The sequence below is a fragment of the Zalophus californianus genome, chromosome 15 (genome assembly GCF_009762305.2).
Source record: "Zalophus californianus isolate mZalCal1 chromosome 15, mZalCal1.pri.v2, whole genome shotgun sequence".
Taxonomy (NCBI): domain Eukaryota; kingdom Metazoa; phylum Chordata; class Mammalia; order Carnivora; family Otariidae; genus Zalophus; species Zalophus californianus.
The window spans coordinates 46,983,791-47,002,451 of NC_045609.1; the positions used below are offsets into that span (position 1 = coordinate 46,983,791).

An 18,661-nucleotide genomic window follows, 5' to 3' on the forward strand; every position below is an offset into this window, starting at 1 on the left:
GCCCACAGGCAGGGCCGGGACTGCCTGGAATTGTTACTCCTTGGTTAAGGCACGGAAACGTGAATCTGGAGCAGGGAGGAAGGCCCCCATCATCCACACCCCCTCAATGCCCGTTCCAATGCACTTATCTGCAGGCTTCCTGGGGCCTGAGTTTAAGGCTGTAGAGGGTCAGGGACAGGAATGCTGGCACACCGGGGCTGGCTTCTTGTATGGAACTGGCCCCGAGCTGACGGCCATGGGAGGAAGGATCAACAGATCGGTGAGCCCAGCCCTGCCCCCTCCCAGTGGGTGGGATTTCATTTCTTGTTCAGTGGGAGTCAGCTACCACACAGGAGGTACCCTACACAGATCATGCCACCGTGTGCCTAGGGTACCTGTGTGTGTACATGACAGGGGATGAGCCCACCCTACTCTCCGATGCTGGAATCCAGTAGTCAGATTATAAAAGATGCAGAGAAAGAGAATGGGGTGTAGGGACAAGTACGCTGGGTTTGAGTCTTACCCCAAAACTTCTGGGCTGTGTGACCTCAGGCAGACCACTTAACTTCTCTGAACCTCAGCTTCCACATTGGGACAATGGCACAGTAACTCCCACTTCTCAGGGGCATTGAGATACTAGATGTTCAGGGGGTCCTGCTCTAGATGGGGTGATGTCACAACCACCTTTACACCAGCCCTTTGCCCACCCACAGGGCTAGGCAGAGCCTCCCTTTCTCTGTTAGTGACTGATCTCTGCTGTGGCTTTTCTTCATTTTGCTCATGTTCAGGTTTGCTCGTTTAAGACAGCAGGTGACTCTGACTATACATTTTTGGCTCTTTCCATGAGAAACCTATTTTAAACTCCATTCCTATAGCCTAACTGTCTGGGTTCAAATCCTGGCTCAGTTATTTACTGGCTGTGTGACCTCAGACAAATTGCTTAACCCCTCTGTGCAACCTCACAGTTCTGTTATTCATGAAGTAGGGATAATAATAGTACTTTGTGGGGCTGTTGTGAGCATTGAATGAATGAGTACTTGGGAAGTCCTTACAGCAGTGCCTGGCACATAGCAAAAGCATCCTTGCATCTGCATTTGCCCAGGTGAGGGGCACGATCATGTCGCCTCCCGCTCCCAACTCCTTCGTGTGCTCACAGAGCGCTCATCTCCGCACACCACCATTTCCCAGCAATTCCTGGGAGCCTTTCCATGGCTGCTGGGGTGTGGTGCTGCAGGGACCCTTGGACAGACCTTTTCTTGCAGAAGCAATGTAAAGGCAGGACCACGTCTTTGCCCACACAGACTTGCTTTAGAGAAATTATGGCAATAAGCCAGAGAACCAGCTAGTAATTGTTGTAACTGAATTATCAGTTACTTTCTTGCTAGGGAATCTGGAGCTACTGGAAATAAATTAGGAGTGCAGCCCCAGGATGGTGAAACGTGCTCATCTGAGGGCGTGGACAAGACCCATCGCTGGCTAATAGGATGGCCTCTGGTATTTGCTGTTTCAGTAACTGTGTGATTCAGGGCACTGTGCTTTATTCCTCTGTGCCTTGAAATCTGTCATCCATAAAATGGGAATAACATTGTTGACATGGACGTTACTTTCTGCTCCAGCTACACAGAAAAACAGTAATAGCTACTGTTTATGGAGCTTGTTCGATATTCCCTGCTCTTTGTTGAAATGATTGGATTTAATCTTTCTGGAGGCCGCATGGGGCAGGTAGTACTACTCTCATCTTCCTGGACGAGCAGGGGGAGGTTGGAGAGGTAAGGTGAGCAGCTCCTCGTCCCACTGCTGGCGAGGGCAAGCCGGGGTGCACCCAGCCATGTCTGACGCGGGAGTGCTTTGCCTCTCGTTTGCGGTAGCAGCTGCGGGCTGACTCTGTGCAAGAAGCTGTCGTGGGGAGCCAGCCTGGACTTTGGGACCCACTGTTCTCTTCTCACTGGGTGAATCCCAGTGGACTCCTACCACAGCAAGATGACTTCAGAACTGGCTTTGGGCCGCCCAGATCCCTCCTGCCTGCACACATCAAGAGCATAGCTTTGATTCTAGTGCCGTGCTCAGGCACGGGATGGGAGTGGGGGTGGGGAGAGAGGCAGGGGAGCTGAGGCAGTGTGCTTTCCCAGGCCTCTTGCGACAGTTAAGTAGTAAGACACGGAAGGGGTCCATAAGAAGCACCCAGTGGAGATGTTCGGGGCAGGTCTCAACTTTGAACAGGGCACCAGAATCACCTTAGAGCTTGTCAAAACACAGAGCACCGGGTCTGGCGGGTGGGGGTGGGGTTGCTGGCAAATGTTTAGCCATAGGCTCTTTGAGGAAAATAAGGCCACCAAATAAATGTGTAGTGTTTGCCAACTTCTGTGATAGAAATCCTTGCCCACCCCCCAACATGGCTGATTTTATACATTGATAGAACACAGAGACAAGAAATCAGTAAGGATATAGATGGCCTGAAAGAATACCATCAACTTCCTTGACCTAACTGCTATCACCCTCCAAAGCAGAACATACATTCTTTCCAAAGGCACAGGAAACTTTTATTATGACGGCCATAAACAGGTCTCCATAAAGGGAAAATAATTTAAATACAACACATGTTCTCTGATCACAGTGGAATGAAGTTAGAAATCAATAACAGAAAGATTTCTGGAAAATCCCCAAATATTTGGAAATCCCATTAACATACTTGTAAAAAATCCATAGGTCAAAAAAGAAATAAAAGAAGTAAACAGTACTTTGTACTGGATAAAAAGGGAAACATGACACAAAAATTTGTAAAATGCCTTTAAAGAAGGACTTAAAGGGGGGCGCCTGTGTGGCTTATTTGGTTAAGCATCTGACCCTTCATCTCAGGGTCTTGATCTCAGGGTCGTGAGTTCAAGCCCCAGGTTGGGCTCCACACTGGGCGTGGAGCAAAAGAAGTACTTAAGGGATAAGTTACAGCACTTAATACTGATATTTGAAAGGAAGAAAGGCCTCTTAGGCCTTCACCTTAAGAAAGTACATAAAGAAAAGCAAGTTAAACCCAAAGTAAAAGAAAGAAAAAACAAAGATCAGAGTGGCGACAGATAAAATGAAAACTAGAAAAATAATAGAGAAAATCAATGAAACCAAAAGCTGGTTTTTTGAAGAGATCAATACAATTGATAAGCCTTTAGTCAGACTAATCAGGGAACAAAAAGAGATTACCAATATCAGGAATGAGAGAAGTGACATCACTATAGAGTCTTCAGGTATTAAAAGGATAAAGTAATGTTAAGAACAACATTATGCTAGTGGTTTGACAGCTTAGGCAGAATGGACCAAAAAGACAGAAACTACTGAAGCTCACTCAGGAAGAAATAGCTAAATAGTCCCTATCTTATGCAGAAATGGAATTTGTAGTTAAAAATCTTCCCACAGAGAAAACTCCAGGCTCAGACAGCTTCATTAGTGAATTCTATCAAATATTTAAAGAAGAAGTAATACCAATACTACCCAAACTTTTCTTGAAAATTGAAAAAGAGGACCTACTTTCCAATGCATTTTATGAGGCCAGCTTTATCTTTATATATAACCAGCTGAAGGCATTACAGGAAAAGGAGACTACAGATTAATGTCCCTTGGGAACATAGATGCAAAAATTCTCAGCAAGATTTTAGCAAATCAAATTTAACAATATATAAAAAGGAAAACACATAATGGGCAACTGGGGTTTGTCCCAAGTATGCAAAGTTGGTTTAACATTCCCAAACCCATCAATGTAATTCACCATATTAATAAAGTAAAGAAGAGAAAAGACATGATCATCTCAATAGATGTAGAAAAAGCATTTGAAAAAATTCAACATCCATTCCTGATTCAAAATCTCAACAAGTTAGGGATAAAAACCAATTTCCTCAACCTGATAAAGGGTATCTTTGAAAAACTAAAAGCTAATACCCTACTAAAAGTTCTTCCCCTAAGACCAGGATTGAGACAATGATGTTTAAATTCTTACCACTCCTATGAATTATTGTCCTGGAGTCCCAGCTGCTATAATAATGCAAGAAAAAGAGAAGTTGTCCAGATTGGAAAGGAAGAAGTAAAAGTGCTTTCACAGACAACATAATTGTCTATGTAGAAAATCTGGTGAAAACCTACAGAAAAAGCTACTAGAACTGATAAATGAGTTTGGCAAGATTGCAGGGTACAAGAGAAATGCACAAAACTGAATCATATCTCTAGATACCAGCAATGAACAATTAGAAATTGAAACTCAAACCCATTTTTTTAATAATTTTTATTGTTATGTTAATCACCCTACATCATTAGTTTTTGTTGTAGGGTTCCATGATTCGTTGTTTGTGCATGACACCCAGTGCTCCACGCAGAACGTGCCCTCCTTAATACCCATCACCAGGCTAACCCACCCCCCCACCCCCTCCCCTCTAGAACCCTCAGCTTGTTTTTCAGAGTCCTCCTTAGGGACAGATATGGCAAAAGCTGTTCAAGATCGGTACACTGAAATCTGTAAATCACTGCTAGGAGAAATGAAGGAGGGTATCAATACATGGAGAGATACACTGTGTTCCTGGGCCATCTTTCAGATGCAGTTCCCCCCAGACTGACCTCTAGATGTGATGCAATCCCAGTCAGAACCCCAGTGGGTGTTTTGTAGAAACTGACCAGCTGATTCTAAAATCCATATGGAAACGCAAAGGACCTACAAAAGCCAGACCATTTTGAAACAATTGTTGGAGGTCTAATACTGCCAGATTTCAAGACTTATTATAAAGTTACAGTAATCAAAACATTGTGATATTGGCGTCAAGACAGACAAGTAGATCAATGAAACAATACGAAGTTTATATATATATAAATATATACATATCAGTTACATATATAATATCTATATCTATATATAGATATCAGTTGTATATTTTTGACAAAGGCACAAATGCAATCTAGTGGAGAAAGGATAGTGTCTTCAGGAAATGGTGGTAGAACAAATCCATATTTGTGTGCAACCATAATGAACTTTGATCCATGGCTCACATCATGTCACGTATATTTAAATGAATCATTAGCCTACACGTAAAATCTAAGACTGAAACTTCTGGTAGACCACCTTTGTGACTTTGGATTAGGCAAAGATTTCTTAGAGATCACATCAGAAGCACACTTCATTAAACGACTAGTTGGTAACGTGACTTATTTAAATAAAAACACTGCTCCTTAGAAGCTACCAAGAGAATGAAAAGATGAATTATGAAATAAAAGAAATGAGGAATAAGAGAAAATATGAGAGTGAGAAAGTATTTGAAAATCATGTGTCTGATTGAGGACTTGTACCCAGAATATATAAAACACTCTCAAAATTTAATAATGAGGAAATAACCCAATTTAAAAATAGGCAAAGATTTGAACTGATCCTTTACCACAGAAGATATCAGGGTGGCAAATAAGCTCAGGAAAAGACCCGCCACACCCCTGGGCATTCTCATACACTTTTGATGGGATGATGGTTTGATGAAGCCTTTTTGAAAGCGATTTTGCAATTTCTAAAATAATGCTGAAATAAATGTTTAAATAAATAAAATTCAACACCCCTTTAACCCAGTGTTGAATTTTGAGAATTTGTTCCAAGGAAAGACAAACGCATAAGGATACACATGCAATGATGCCCACTGTAGCATTATTTTCCTAACAGAAAAAGTGGAAAACAACTTACTTGTCCATCAACGAGGGAGTGGTTCAATGATTTTGGGTACAGCCCTCCAGAATGAGGTAGACACAAAAGGCTTTTAAGCGGAATTGTTAAGTAAAAAAATAAATAAATAAAAATAAAAAAAAAATAACTGTAGAACGACTGCTTTTACTAGCCTCTCTCAAGAACCCACAAGGTCCTAACCACACAGAAAGGGCCCTGACAGCTTGCAGTGTGGGACAGATTGGAGAGGCAGCGTTACGGTTTGCTCTGCAGCACTGGCATCAAAATAAGGAAATTTAATAAAAGTTAAAAAAAACAAAAGGCAGTCAGATCACTCACAGGGCACTGCGCACACCCGATGGCTTGTTGTTATTCTCCCGCTGTCACTCCCCAAAAGAACGCTCCTCCACTTAACGTGTCAAGGGCCTGGCCAGCCTGCCCAGCATGACCTTAGCCGGAAAGTCCATCTGTCACTCTCAGGAAAAGGACAGTGATCTTCCCTTCCTCCTCAGGTCTCCCAACTTGTGTCAGACAAAAATCTAGTAAGGGCTACTCTCCAAGCCCTCTGACCAGAGTGCACCAGCCTCTGCCCAACTCCCCGTCCTCCCCAATCCCCCCAGGTTGCTGCAGCTTGCTAGGCAAAATGACCCCTCGTGGCAACAGCTCCCAGGGCAGCCAGTGGTCCGGAGGCCTCAGCTCGGTCCGGAGGGACAGTGAGGGCCACAGGAGCAACAGTGACCAAGATTTCTATTCATCTGTCTCCATTCAATGTCTCACCCCCAGGATTTACCCACGTTGCAAAAAGGCAAGCAAGGATGACATTTTAAGTCTGGGGAGGGGTGGGGTGGGATGGTCAAGGACACCGCACAGGTGTGTGCTTCAGAGAGATCTAGTTTCAATCCCAACCCCACTGCTAATCAACAGGAAGCATGTGAACAAGTTTGCCTGGAATAGCCTCAGTCTCCCTCTCTGTTCAATGGGGTTCCCTGGGAACCAAATGGGACAGAGTGAGCAGAGGGCCTGGAGTGGGGCCGGGCTGGGGCAGCACCCAGGACGGCAGCATGGTAGAAGCGGCTTAGTGAGAGCTTAACAACTAGGGTCCAGCACAGACAGGCAAGCCTCAGTTTCCTCCACTGTCACAGGCCGTGTTTTGAAGATTTTATGAGCTAACGTCTGGACAGCCCTGGGTTGTGATTTATGAATTATTTCATAACTGAGGAGTAGAGTCCACCGATGACCATTTTTCAGGAGTTAGAATATATATAAACACTTCAAAATCATTTCAGCTTGGGGCGCCTGGGTGGCTCAGTCGTTCAGCATCTGCCTTCGGCTCAGGTCATGATCCCAGGATCAGGCTCCCTGCTCAGTGGGGAGCCTGCTTCTTCCCCTCCCACTCTCCCTGCTTGTGTTCCCTCTCTCGCTGTGTCTCTCTCTGTCAGATAAATAAAATCTTAAAAAAAATCATTTCAGCTTTATAATAATTATACTTATTTTATAAGTATTTTTAATAATTTATAAACATTGCGTTTATAATTATTGTGACATCATCACTTAGGTGGGACTCAAGAACCTTCTGGGCTGAGCCCTGGGTTTCTTACCTGTAAAAATGAGGATATTAACCTCTGTCCTTTGCTGCCTCAGCCAGTGCTTTGTAAGCACTTAAGGCTGAATGAATAGGAGTAATTGTCCTGATTATTATTGTAAAGATTATTTTGGCCACTATACCAGTTTGTTCTGGGAACAACCCTTCCTCTATAATACCATTGCTGGTGCCCCCCAAATAAGGTCTGATGTAGACTCAGGAGGCCCAGGATGGTGAAGGTACGGTTCCTCTTTCACAGTTTGTGATGACAGCCCTATGGGGACCTCCTGCAGGGCCTGGGATGCCTGCACTCCCCCCACTAGCCTGAGTTTTGGGGTTCATGATAGTCCTGAGAACTTCACACTCTAATTGAGCTCTCTCTCCGGCCTGATCAAAGGCTGGCTCTCTGGAAAGTCTTCATTTTTCACCCTGTCTAGAGAGAGACTGAAGAACCAACTTCTGAAATGCTCCTTAGCAAGGACATGATAAGATTTTCCACCAGCAGCGTCTTAGGAAATTGCAGACACATTTCAAAAAGCAATCACTCAAGGTTCCTTATCTCCTGTAATTCTGATTGTAGCCTCAGATCAATCTTAAAAAGCCTTAGCCTCTGACACTCAACCAGGAACTGAACCACTCTGAATTTTAAATAACACAGATCAGAATGAAGTTCAGTGCCAAGCAGGGAACATCCTCCCTTTCCTTATCACACAAGCCTGTAACCATGGCTATTACTGTCTAAAATGCAGATATTAAGAAAGGCAACCTAAAGTTGGAGACAAATTGCTTCTTGGCTGGGGCACTTTCCCTCCCTAGGGGGTTGAGATGAGTCACTTGTTCAGCCGATGTCTTTGCTAAGGACTTGTTCTCGAAGCTTCTCCCAGCAGATTCCAGAGTAATGCTGCATTTGGTATGCTCCCCATGTCCCCACACTCTGATTTACCTAGTCTCCCCAGGACGCCTGTCAGCAGGTATACCCTAAGGGACAGCACTGTGTCCTCCAGCAGGAAGCAGGGGCTCTGAGGGCTGAGCACCAGCTCCCTGCACCTTCCCAGCTGTCCACAGTCCCTGCATCCCTTATCTGTGGGGCCTCCCAGCCCAGGGCCTAAGTCCATGAAGATGGATCCAGCTGGGATCCAAGGGTGAGCCTGGGGCCTGGGGCAGACTTGCGGCTCTAAGCATGGGGTCTGGGCAGAGCCCCCAGGAACCCTCTGGCCTCATAGCTAATAGTTAATCCCAACCTCTGAGGGAGTGTCCTTTGCGTGGGGTGTGGGTCCTCTTTCTGAGGTCCCGGTTTTCCCTGCAGTTAGTTAGCTCTGTGCCGCTCCAGGTTCCTGGTCTAGACCCCAGCCCAGATCATCTACCCTGACCTGCACTGAGTCATTTCTGGGGCCATCCCTTTAGGTGGCCCCATCTCCCGGGATCCCAAGTCTTGCAGGAGGTGGTGGGGTTGAGGCTGTGCCCCGGATCCTCAGCTAAAACCTTGCTCCACCCGGGGCCCTTGTCATCACTGTGGGTGTCCTAATGCCTGTGACCAAGTTCATGGGAATGAAATGCGATGCATGTTGGAAAGTGCAAAGGCAGTGCTAATGAGATATAGTGTCCTGGCTTTGCTGGGTCAGACCCACAGTGCCTGGAGTATTGAGTAGTCTTTTAGGGATACAGGGCAATTAATGCTTGTGACCAGTGGACTAGAATGCTTATACAGGGGCTTTCCCGAAACTTCTAGTGGTGACAAAGCTCTGGCCAGTGGGACTGGGCAGGAGTGACCTCCAGCTTTCTCTCTTTCCTGCCCTGCTAGGTCAGTCTTGGAGGCCTTGACAGATAGATGAGGTTGCCCCTGGTCCACAGCAAAAGATAAACTTTTTATTGTGTTTAGGTGCTGGGATTTCAGGACCATGGAACGTTGTTTATCATAACTAATTAGAAGTTATTTTGAGAGATTAAATTTAGATAATTTTATCCCAAACTGCTCACTTGGCCACACACACACAAAGTTTTAGAATCATGGTACTATTTAAACATTGTATTTTTATGAAAGTAAAGCTGTTTAATTAATAAAGATTATTCTCTTGCTTCTCTGATTGGATGTTGGGAGGGAAAGGCAATGAGAGTCAGGCCCATCTACTTGTGATGTGGTATTAGGAGGTGTGGGGGAGCTGCCTCACTCTCATGGTCAGAAGCACCGAGTGGGCCTTAGAAGAAGGTCTGGGTTCTGGCCTTGAGCTGTGATTGCCATGTAGTACCCCCTTCCTGCCTGACTTTTTGGACTGGAGCACTGGAAGGAACCAGCAAGGCTATAGACCACTGTGAGTGAGGGGTCATGGCTACCACCCCAGTCCCTGGCAAATGCCCAGCCTGTGTAGGATCTCCCCTGAACACAGCATGAAAATGACCCCTCTTCCTCCTTGGCTCACTGGACCCAATGGTAGGCCTCTTTGCCTCCTTAAAATACCTGATTTTCCGGGTGGAGGGGTTAAGGGAGAAACAGAGATAAGTCTGATCCCATCGGGGGCCCGGGGCACTTGATGTCTGCAATAAAGGGCGAGGCATTCACACAGGAAGGAGCCACCAGCGGCGTGAGTTCTGAGCTTCCTAAGGGGAGGGGGTCTTCGCTGGCCACCCGCCTCTTCCCAGTATTTTCTCCAACCCAGGACTTGTGCGGATGTTGGTATAGATTTCTGTCCACCTCGTTGCTCACCCTGCCCTTAGCTCTTTGGAGCCTGCCTGGTGGGTTTGGAAAAGGCTCTGTTGTTCCTTTGGAACTAGAAGGCTGAGGGCTGGGGCGGGGGGAGGGTGGTGGGGACACAGGGCCTCTCTACAGCCCGGGGTCTCCGGTTCAATGCCATGCTCTTCCGCGTGGTTGTCCCTGCCTTGTTTCCAGCCTTCTGTCCCCACGATAAACAGGCTGTCCCAGAGGCTGACCCTGCCTGCTCAGCCTGGCCCATGCTTCGGAGCACACTACCTCAGCAGTTTGTTTCTGCTGGGAATATGCACTATTGACAAGTGCTGATGCTGGGTCCAGGGGCTCGCCTTGAATGGGAGGGGAACTCCTGTGGCTGGACACGGTTTGGTTTTCTTACTGCTCTTGAGGCCCTGCAACTAGTACTGTGCTCCGGGGTCTGTGGTGCCTCTGAGAGCGGCCACTGTACTGTTTACTTGAGAACAGGTCAGTCTGAGAAACAGGGTAGAGATTCCTGTGCACTGACCTACGTCCAATGGCCCCGCGGAGGGGACCGCCACCAAAGGGCATGGGCCGTGTTTGCTGAGAAAGGCACACCTCATGCCGATTCTCTCAAAAGCTGCTGTTCAGAATATCATTCCCAATGGGGAAAAACTGAGAGCTTTTCCCCTAAGGTCAGGAGCAGGACAGGGATGCTCACTCTCACCACTGCTGTTCAACATAGTGTTAGAAGTCCTAGCCTCTGCAATCAGACAACAAAAAGAAATAAAGGGCATTCAAATTGGCAAAGAAGAAGTCAAACTCTCACTCTACAGATGACATGATACTTTACGTGGAAAACCCAAAAGCCTCTACCCCAAAATTGCTAGTACTCATATAGGAATTCAGCAACGTGGCCGGATATAAAATCAATGCACAGAAATCAGTCACATTTCTATACACTAACAATGAGACAGAAGTAAGAGAAATTAAGGAATTGATCCCATTTATAATTGCACCAAAAACCATAAGATACCTAGGAATAAATCTAATCAAAGAGGTAAAGGATCTGTACTCAGAAAACTACAGAACACTTATGAAAGAAATTGAGGAAGACACAAAGAAATGGAAAAACATTCCATTGGAAGAACAACTATTGCTAAAATGTCTATGCTACCCAGAGCAATCTATACATTCAATGCAATCCTTATCAAAGTATCATCAACTTTTTTCACAGAGCTGGAACAAATAATCCTAAAATTGGTATGGAACCAGAAAAGACCCCAAATAGCTACAGGAATGTTGAAAAAGAAAACCAAAGCTGGCGGCATCACAATGCCGGACTCCAAGCTCTATTACAAAGCTTTCATCATCAAGACAGTATGGTACTGGCACAAAAACAGACACATATAGATCAATGGAACAGAATAGAGAACCCAGAAGTAGACCCTCGACTCTGTGGTCAACTATCTTTGACAAAGCAGGAAAGAATATCCAATGGGAAAAGGAGGGTCTCTTCAACAAATGGTATTGGGGAAATTGGACTGCCACAGGCAGAAGAATGAAACTGGACCATTCCCTTACACCGTACACAAAGATAAACTCAAAATGGATGAAAGACCTAAATGTGAGAGAGGAATCCATCAAAATCCTAGAGGAGAATGCAGGCAGCAACCTCTTTGACCTCAGCCACAACAACTTCTTGCTAGACATGTCTCCAAAGGCAAGGGAAACAAGAGCAAAAATGAAGTATTGGGACTTCATCAAGATAAAAAGCTTTTGCACAGCAAAGGAAACAGTCAACAAAACCAAAAGACAACCGACAGAATGGGAGAAAATATTTGTAAATGTTTTATCCGATAAAGGGCTAGTATCCAAGATCTATAAAGAACTTCTCAAACTCATTCAAAGAACAAAAAATCCAGTCAAGAAATGGGCAGAAGACACGAACAGACTTTTCTTCAAAGAAGACGTCCAAATGGCCAACAGATACATGAAAAAATGTTCCACATCACTCGGCATCAGGGAAATCCAAATCAAAACCTCAATGAGATACCACCTCACACCAGTCAGAATGGCTAAAATTAACAAGTCAGAAAACGAGAGATGTTGGCGAGGATGCAGAGAAAGGGGAATCCTCCTATACTGTTGATGGGAATGCAAGCTGGTGCAACCACTCTGGAAAACAGTATGGAGGTTCCTCAAACAGTTGAAAATAGAGCTACCATACGATCCAGCAACTGCACTACTGGGTATTTACCCCAAAGATACAAATGTAGTGATCCGAAGGGGCACATGCACCCCAATGTTTATAGCAGCAATGTCCACAATAGCCAAACTATGGAAAGAGCCCAGATGTCCATCGATGGATGAATGGATAAAGAAAATTATCCATTTTCTGGATAATTTTCACACACACACACACACACACACACACACACACACACACACACACACTGGAATATTACTCAGCCATCAGAAAGGATGAAATCTTACCATTTACATCGATGTGGATGGAACTGGAGGGTATTATGCTGAGCAAAATATGTCAATCAGAGAATAACAATTTCATATGGTTTCACTCGTATGAGGAACATAAGAAACAACGCAGAGAATCATAGGGGAAGGGAGGGAAAGATGGAATGGGAAGAAATCAGAGAGGGAGACAAACTATAAGAGACTCTTAACTATGGGAAAGAAACTGAGGGCTGCTGGGGGGGAGGGGACGGGGGATGGGGTAACTGGGTGACGGGCATTAAGGAGGGCACGTGATGTCATGAGCACTGGGTGTTATACACAACTGATGAATTACTGAACACTACATCTGAAACTAAGGATGTACTATATGTTGGCTAATTGAATTTAAATAACAAAGAAAAGAAAAGAAAAAAAAAAAGCTGCTGCTCATTCTGGAAATGCTCCCTTTATCCTCAGGGGCCCAGGCAAGGCAGCAGTCCTACAATGACCCTCCCAATCTCGCCCATTTTGCTCGGCAGTCTACTAATTGTATTAAGGAGCTAGAATGCCCCAGATATAATTAAAAGTAAGTTATTCCGGTCTAAACAATGAATAAAATATATTTTCCATGCTGCCTCAATGTCATTTGATTTGTTTTTCTGCCTAGTAATAGACAAAACTAGCAATTTACCAATCAGTCTTGTAGCTCTTACTGTAAATTAACTGGGTTCAATTGAAAGCCAAAGGATTGATTTTAAGTGGGAGACACTTAAGGCCTGTAGGCTAATACCCGTGCTGACTTAAATGAGCAGACCCTGAGAGAAGCTCATTACCTGTGCATCAACAGTCAGGCCGCACTCAGGGAAACACAGACATCCTCTGGAGAAGGTGAAGATCTGTTTTGCAGGCAGTGACTGGGTACAAAAGAATTCGGGGGCAGCCAGACACTTGTCACTTGCGGTTTATAGATTCTTGCGTGTGTCATCAGGCCTCTTAGTATTTTGGTTTTCTTTCCCCAGAACAGTGGCAAATATTGCCCTATAATGATTAGTGCTAGGTACCCACAGATATCGCTGGTCTCCTTATTCTGGGGGCCCGCTTCCAAAACCACTGCTGTACGGTCAAGATAAGCTTTAAAACATACATTTTGGGATGATTCCTTCAATCATGTATTTTTCCTTCACATGCCAGATGCAGAAAAAAAAAGTGTTTTAACCAAAGATTGTTTAAAAATTGTTTAAAAACCAGTTGGCTGCTTTTACCAATTTGAATCTACGAAAGACATTTCTAGTTGATTTAAATTGACTAGAATTTTCATTTTGATCTGTTTAATAGTAGAAAGTTATATTTCTCAAACAGCTTCAAAAATATAAAGCCTCCTTTAAGAAAAGCCACAAATTCTGATGTTTGATCCTCAATAAATGACTTTCTCTTTCTAAAGACTCCAATGAGTAATTCTTTGCGAAAGAAGCATTCCAAGTTGTCCCTAAGGATGTTTTGCACAAGAAAACATGTATTATTTAGTTTTTCTTCTGCAGCACTAACGGTAATGTTACCATCAGTCCCCAGTTAGCTCACGGCGACCTCGAACACCCTGCGGAGGACACCTGTTCAGTAGCTCTGGCGTTAACCTGAGGCAGCGAGCAGAGCTTTTGCGGTACTTCAGCACCTTTCCGTCACACTCGTGTGTTCCTTCTGAGCACAGCGAGATCAACTGGGATTTGCTGTGGCAAGATCTATGGTAGCAGCTAGGGAAGTCATTAGTCACTTGCTCTTCTGTGCAGAGATTTGCAGGTGGAAAGTAGGAAGGAGGAAGAGAAGTCAGCCTCTCCAGATGTTCTCAGGAAGTCAGGGGCAAGTTCACTAAGCCAAAGGTGACCAGTTGGACACACCAACTGCAAAGGTCCCATGGCATCAAGGTCTATATCTATCAGCTCTCTTGTCACCAGCCATGTCTCCATGAAGACCCTGGCCAGGGCCACAGTTGGAGCTCTTTACCAAATGGCCACCCAGGACCGAGAGTGGCGCCAACAGCAGGAACTCTGGGTCAGACCCCTGGAGCTAGGCTGCTTCTTCAACCTTGTGTTCTACTCATCCAGGATGGAACTTCTGCAAACCACTATGGTTTGGCTGACTCTAGCTATTGTGCCTCCAGTCCTCTTTATCTTGTAAGGTCTTCGCTGACCTTTTGGCTTTGAGTTGAAAGGGTCCTCAGAGATCATCTCTGGCCAACTTCCCACTCGATGACCAACTCTCTCTCTGAAGCCAAGTGGTGGTCTGGCCTCAGCTTGCACAGCACCAGGGACTGGAGCTCAGCCCTGAGCAGCAGACCACTCCACTGGTAGGTACAGAGGGTTCTTCCCATATGGGGGGACATGGTGGCCTTTGTGTAATTCTACTTGTCCTGGCTACGGCTTCTGGAGGTTCCCAGAATAGATACAGTCTTGTTCACGTGAGGTGCCCTGCCTGAACTAGTGCCCTCTCCAGGATTTGTCTTCTCCAGATGATTTATTCAGTTTGTCCCCCATGTGGATAGGTGTTCAGACCCCTCGCCCTCCTGGCTGTCCTGCTGCGCTGAAAGTGTGTGCTTCGAGGGGCTATCATGTGACCATTGTGACCCGGTCTGCCCATGGCAGAGCTTAATGGGTTTTCCCTTCCCTTGTTCTAATTTCTGTGCATCTCAACACAACGCATGGTCCCCAGTTCCTCTGGCAACCACAGCTCACTGTTAGTCTATACTGAGCTTTGAAGCTGATCTCAACTCTTAACTCTGCCTAATTCAGCCTGTTCTTAACCTAGGTCTCTCTAATCTGAGAAATCAAGTGATTTTTTGAACCAAAGGGAGGATTTTATATTTTATTTTAACAATTTCCCATGAAACCAGCCTGGCCAGGTTATTTTGAATCTCAGTGCTGTTTTCCACCTTTGCAGCCCCTCCCACCTCTGCAAATTCACGAAGTGTGTCTTTGGTTTTTCAATATCATCAAGAGCACACCACAGCATCACGACTAAGACAGTGGATTCTGCCGTCAGATTGTTTAGTTTTAGATCTTGGTGCTCATGTTGTCTAGCTTGGTGTGATCTTAGGCAAGGCACTTCTTGTGCCTCAGTTTCCTTCTCTGGAAAGTGGGATTTGTCTTTGATAATGATCATTCCTCAATTGTTTCAGTCAATTATTGCTGTAGAGTGAACCACCCCCAAAACTTAGTGGCTTAAAAAACTGATTTTTTTTTTTCATTATTTCTCATGATTCCATGGCCCGGAGTGCAGGCAGGACACCGCTGGCAGTCCCACCCCGCACCCGCCCCCCCGCACCCCACCCCCAGCACAGTCAACGGTCACCCCCTCAGCTGTCTGCAGCTGATGGTTGGGACAGGCTAGAAGGTCCATGGAGGCCTCACTCGTCTGTCTGGGCCCTGTGGTTTCTCTCCTCCTCGTGTTTCCTCATCATTGTGTGGCCCACTCAAGCATCCTCATAGGACACAGCAGCTTTCCAGAGCAAAAGCATAAACTGCCTGGAGTCTCGGGGGCCCGAACCTGGCACTTGCCCAGCATCACTTCTGTCTCATCAGGGACAGAGGAGGGGAACTAGATTCCAATTCCTGTTGGGAGGAGCAGTGGACGCTGAGGGAGGGAGTACAGGAACGGGTGGTGGCTGTCCTTCGAGACGATCTTATCACATACCTTGTACAGTTGCTGTGAGCATGACAGCAAGTTAAAAAGGAAGCTCTTAGAACTATACCTGGTTCATAAGGCATATAAGTGTTTGCTTTTATGTGGATTCAAACCCACGGAGTAAGGCAGAGCCAAGATCAGGGCCGTGGTCCATGCCGTGGGACTCCTCTTACTTGACTGAGCTGGGTGGCTTGCTGGTACAGTTCCACCCAGGAGAGAAGATCACCGCTAGGGGATTACCTACATGTTGAATCTCACTGTCAGGGTAGTCCTATAAGGTAGGCATGGCTATTCTCATCTCACACCGAGGAACGGAGGCTCAGAGAGGGAAATCCCTTCTCTGGTTACTCGCTAGAAAGCAGTGAAGCCAAACTCCAAAAATCTGTCCTTCTTCCCTATCACGTGGGATTCTGTAAAACGGCTTGCTGGGGTCCAGACACTGGGTGCCCATAGCAGTCCTCACACCCACTGGCCTGGACTCCTAATTGAAGAAGGCAGTGTGGACCATGTGCATGCTTGCTCTCAGAGAGCCTTGCTGATTTGGGTGGTCCTCACTTTCTGGATCTGTCACTTGCTTTTCACATTTCATTTTAGAAGCCTTCTTCTTCTTTTTTTTTAGAAGCCTTCTTCTTTTTTTTTTATTATGTTATGTTAATCACCATACATTACATCATTCGTTTTTGATGTAGTGTTCCATGATTCATTGTTTGAGCATAACACCCAGTGCTCCACGCAGAACGTGCCCTCTTTAATACCCATCACCGGGCTAACCCATTCTCCCACCCCTCTCCCCTCTAGAACCCTCAGTTTGTTTTTTCACCCCGATGTTTATAGCATTTTAGAAGCCTTCTTAACACTTTTTGGAGCTCTTCTATTTTAGATCCCTCTTGAAGGATTGGACAAATCTTGTCTCTGAGGGTTTGGGCAGCATTGACACCACCACCACCAACTTTCATCGTCTGACCCTTGGTGCAGCCAGGGCCCAGAACACCACACCAAAAGTGGGAGCAAGGGGGGCAGGGCTTCAGTGATCTCCCTCGCATCTGCAGCTCATGGGTGGTATAAATGGGATTTGAACTCAGGCTCTCTGGTTCCAAATATGGAAAATTATAGTACACAAGCTTCCACTCCACCGTGGGAAGCATCACTTTCTCTATTTGTACGATGGAAATGAATTGTACCTGCCCTGGTAAGGTTGCTGGGAGGCTCAGAGGAAATCATGAATGTTTATTCAACAAGTGTTTACTGAGTTTCTACTTTGTGTCAGGCACTGTTCTGCGCAAGGAGGACTGGTTATAAACAAAACAGACAAAATTCTGAACTTGATGAGCTTACATTCTAATAGGGGAAGGCCGTTCTAGAAGCTCCTTGCCAAGTATCAGGCATTTTCCAAAAACGATGAAATATTTTCTTACTGAGGATCCAACACAAGGCTCATGCAGAATTCACTCATTCATTCAGTTCCTTCCTTCCCTCCTTCCTTCCTTCCCTCCTTCCTTCCTTCCTTCCTTCCTTCCTTCCTTCCTTCCTTCCTTCCTTCCTTCCTTCCTTCCTTCCTTCCTTCCTTCCTGTATTCATGTAAGCATCAGATATTAGCGAGCATTAGTTACGTGCTTGGCCCTGTGCTGGGTGGTGGGAAAAGAGAAGGGATGAGATCAACTGAAGCCCCCCTGAATGAAGCTGACAGTCCAGAACGGAGAAGAGACATTCAGCTGAGGAAGTGTCATAAAACCACAGCAATGCAACAACAGCATCCTCAGCATCCTCATCTTTGGGGCTGGGCTGAGCAACAGCCGACAACCTACGAAGGATGCTCAGTTAGTGTGCGCCAAATCAACTCCAGCTGAGTCGGATTTACAAGGTCTAGACTCGGAAGGAGTGTCTGAGGCACGGGCTGCCCCGTGACTTGCTGTGAGCACAGGATGGGCTCTGACCAGCCTGACAGCATCTTGATTATGCCCCCAGACAGGGCTGAGATAAGGGCTGTGGTGGGCAGAGTCTGACATAGGTAAGGTTGAGAGGTTCTGCGGGCAGACATTAAGCAGCCCTGCAAAGAGCTGCCCCCTAGCTGACCCGCTGTACATCTGTGACTTCAGGCACTATGGTAGCCTACCTGTTAACCTAGGCTGACGCCAGCCCCCACTTCCCTCATCCGAAAAATCCAGGCACCTTCTCCAGGGGCAAAGACCCGAGGGACCAGCTCATGACAGCACCGCTTTCCCTGTGCTGTACACGTTTGGTACGCAGTGGCAGAGGGCAGGAGTGCCTGGCTGCATGCTGGCACATTCCCTGGGACCTTCAAGCTCTAGAGTCAGATGGCGTCTCTTCCCTCCCCAGAGGTTTCTTCTTTAAGATTTCTGGCTTCTGACTGTCCAGGGTTAATGTTCGCTCCTAGAAGTATATCTGCTTTCCCATCCATCTTGTCTTTCTTTCTGCCAATACCAAGATTTTACTCGAAATTAAATCAAACGTTAAATCAATCTCCTCTCCCATGGCCCAGCTTCTCATCACTTATCCTCCTGGAAAAAAAAAAAAAAAAACAAAACAAAAACAAACCCAGCTGTTCTCCAACAGGGATTTTTAAATCATCCCTGCAAAAGCCTGTGGCTGCATCAGCTTCCTGGAGCATAGA

The 18,661-nt window shown here is 45.8% G+C and overlaps 1 protein-coding gene across 9 annotated transcripts in view; it reads right to left on the reverse strand.

Annotated features, from left to right (window-relative positions):
- The window catches only part of ARHGAP22 (Rho GTPase activating protein 22), a 172,338-nt gene that overhangs the window by 90,354 nt on the left and 63,323 nt on the right, over positions 1 to 18,661 (reverse strand). The window lies entirely within an intron of this gene.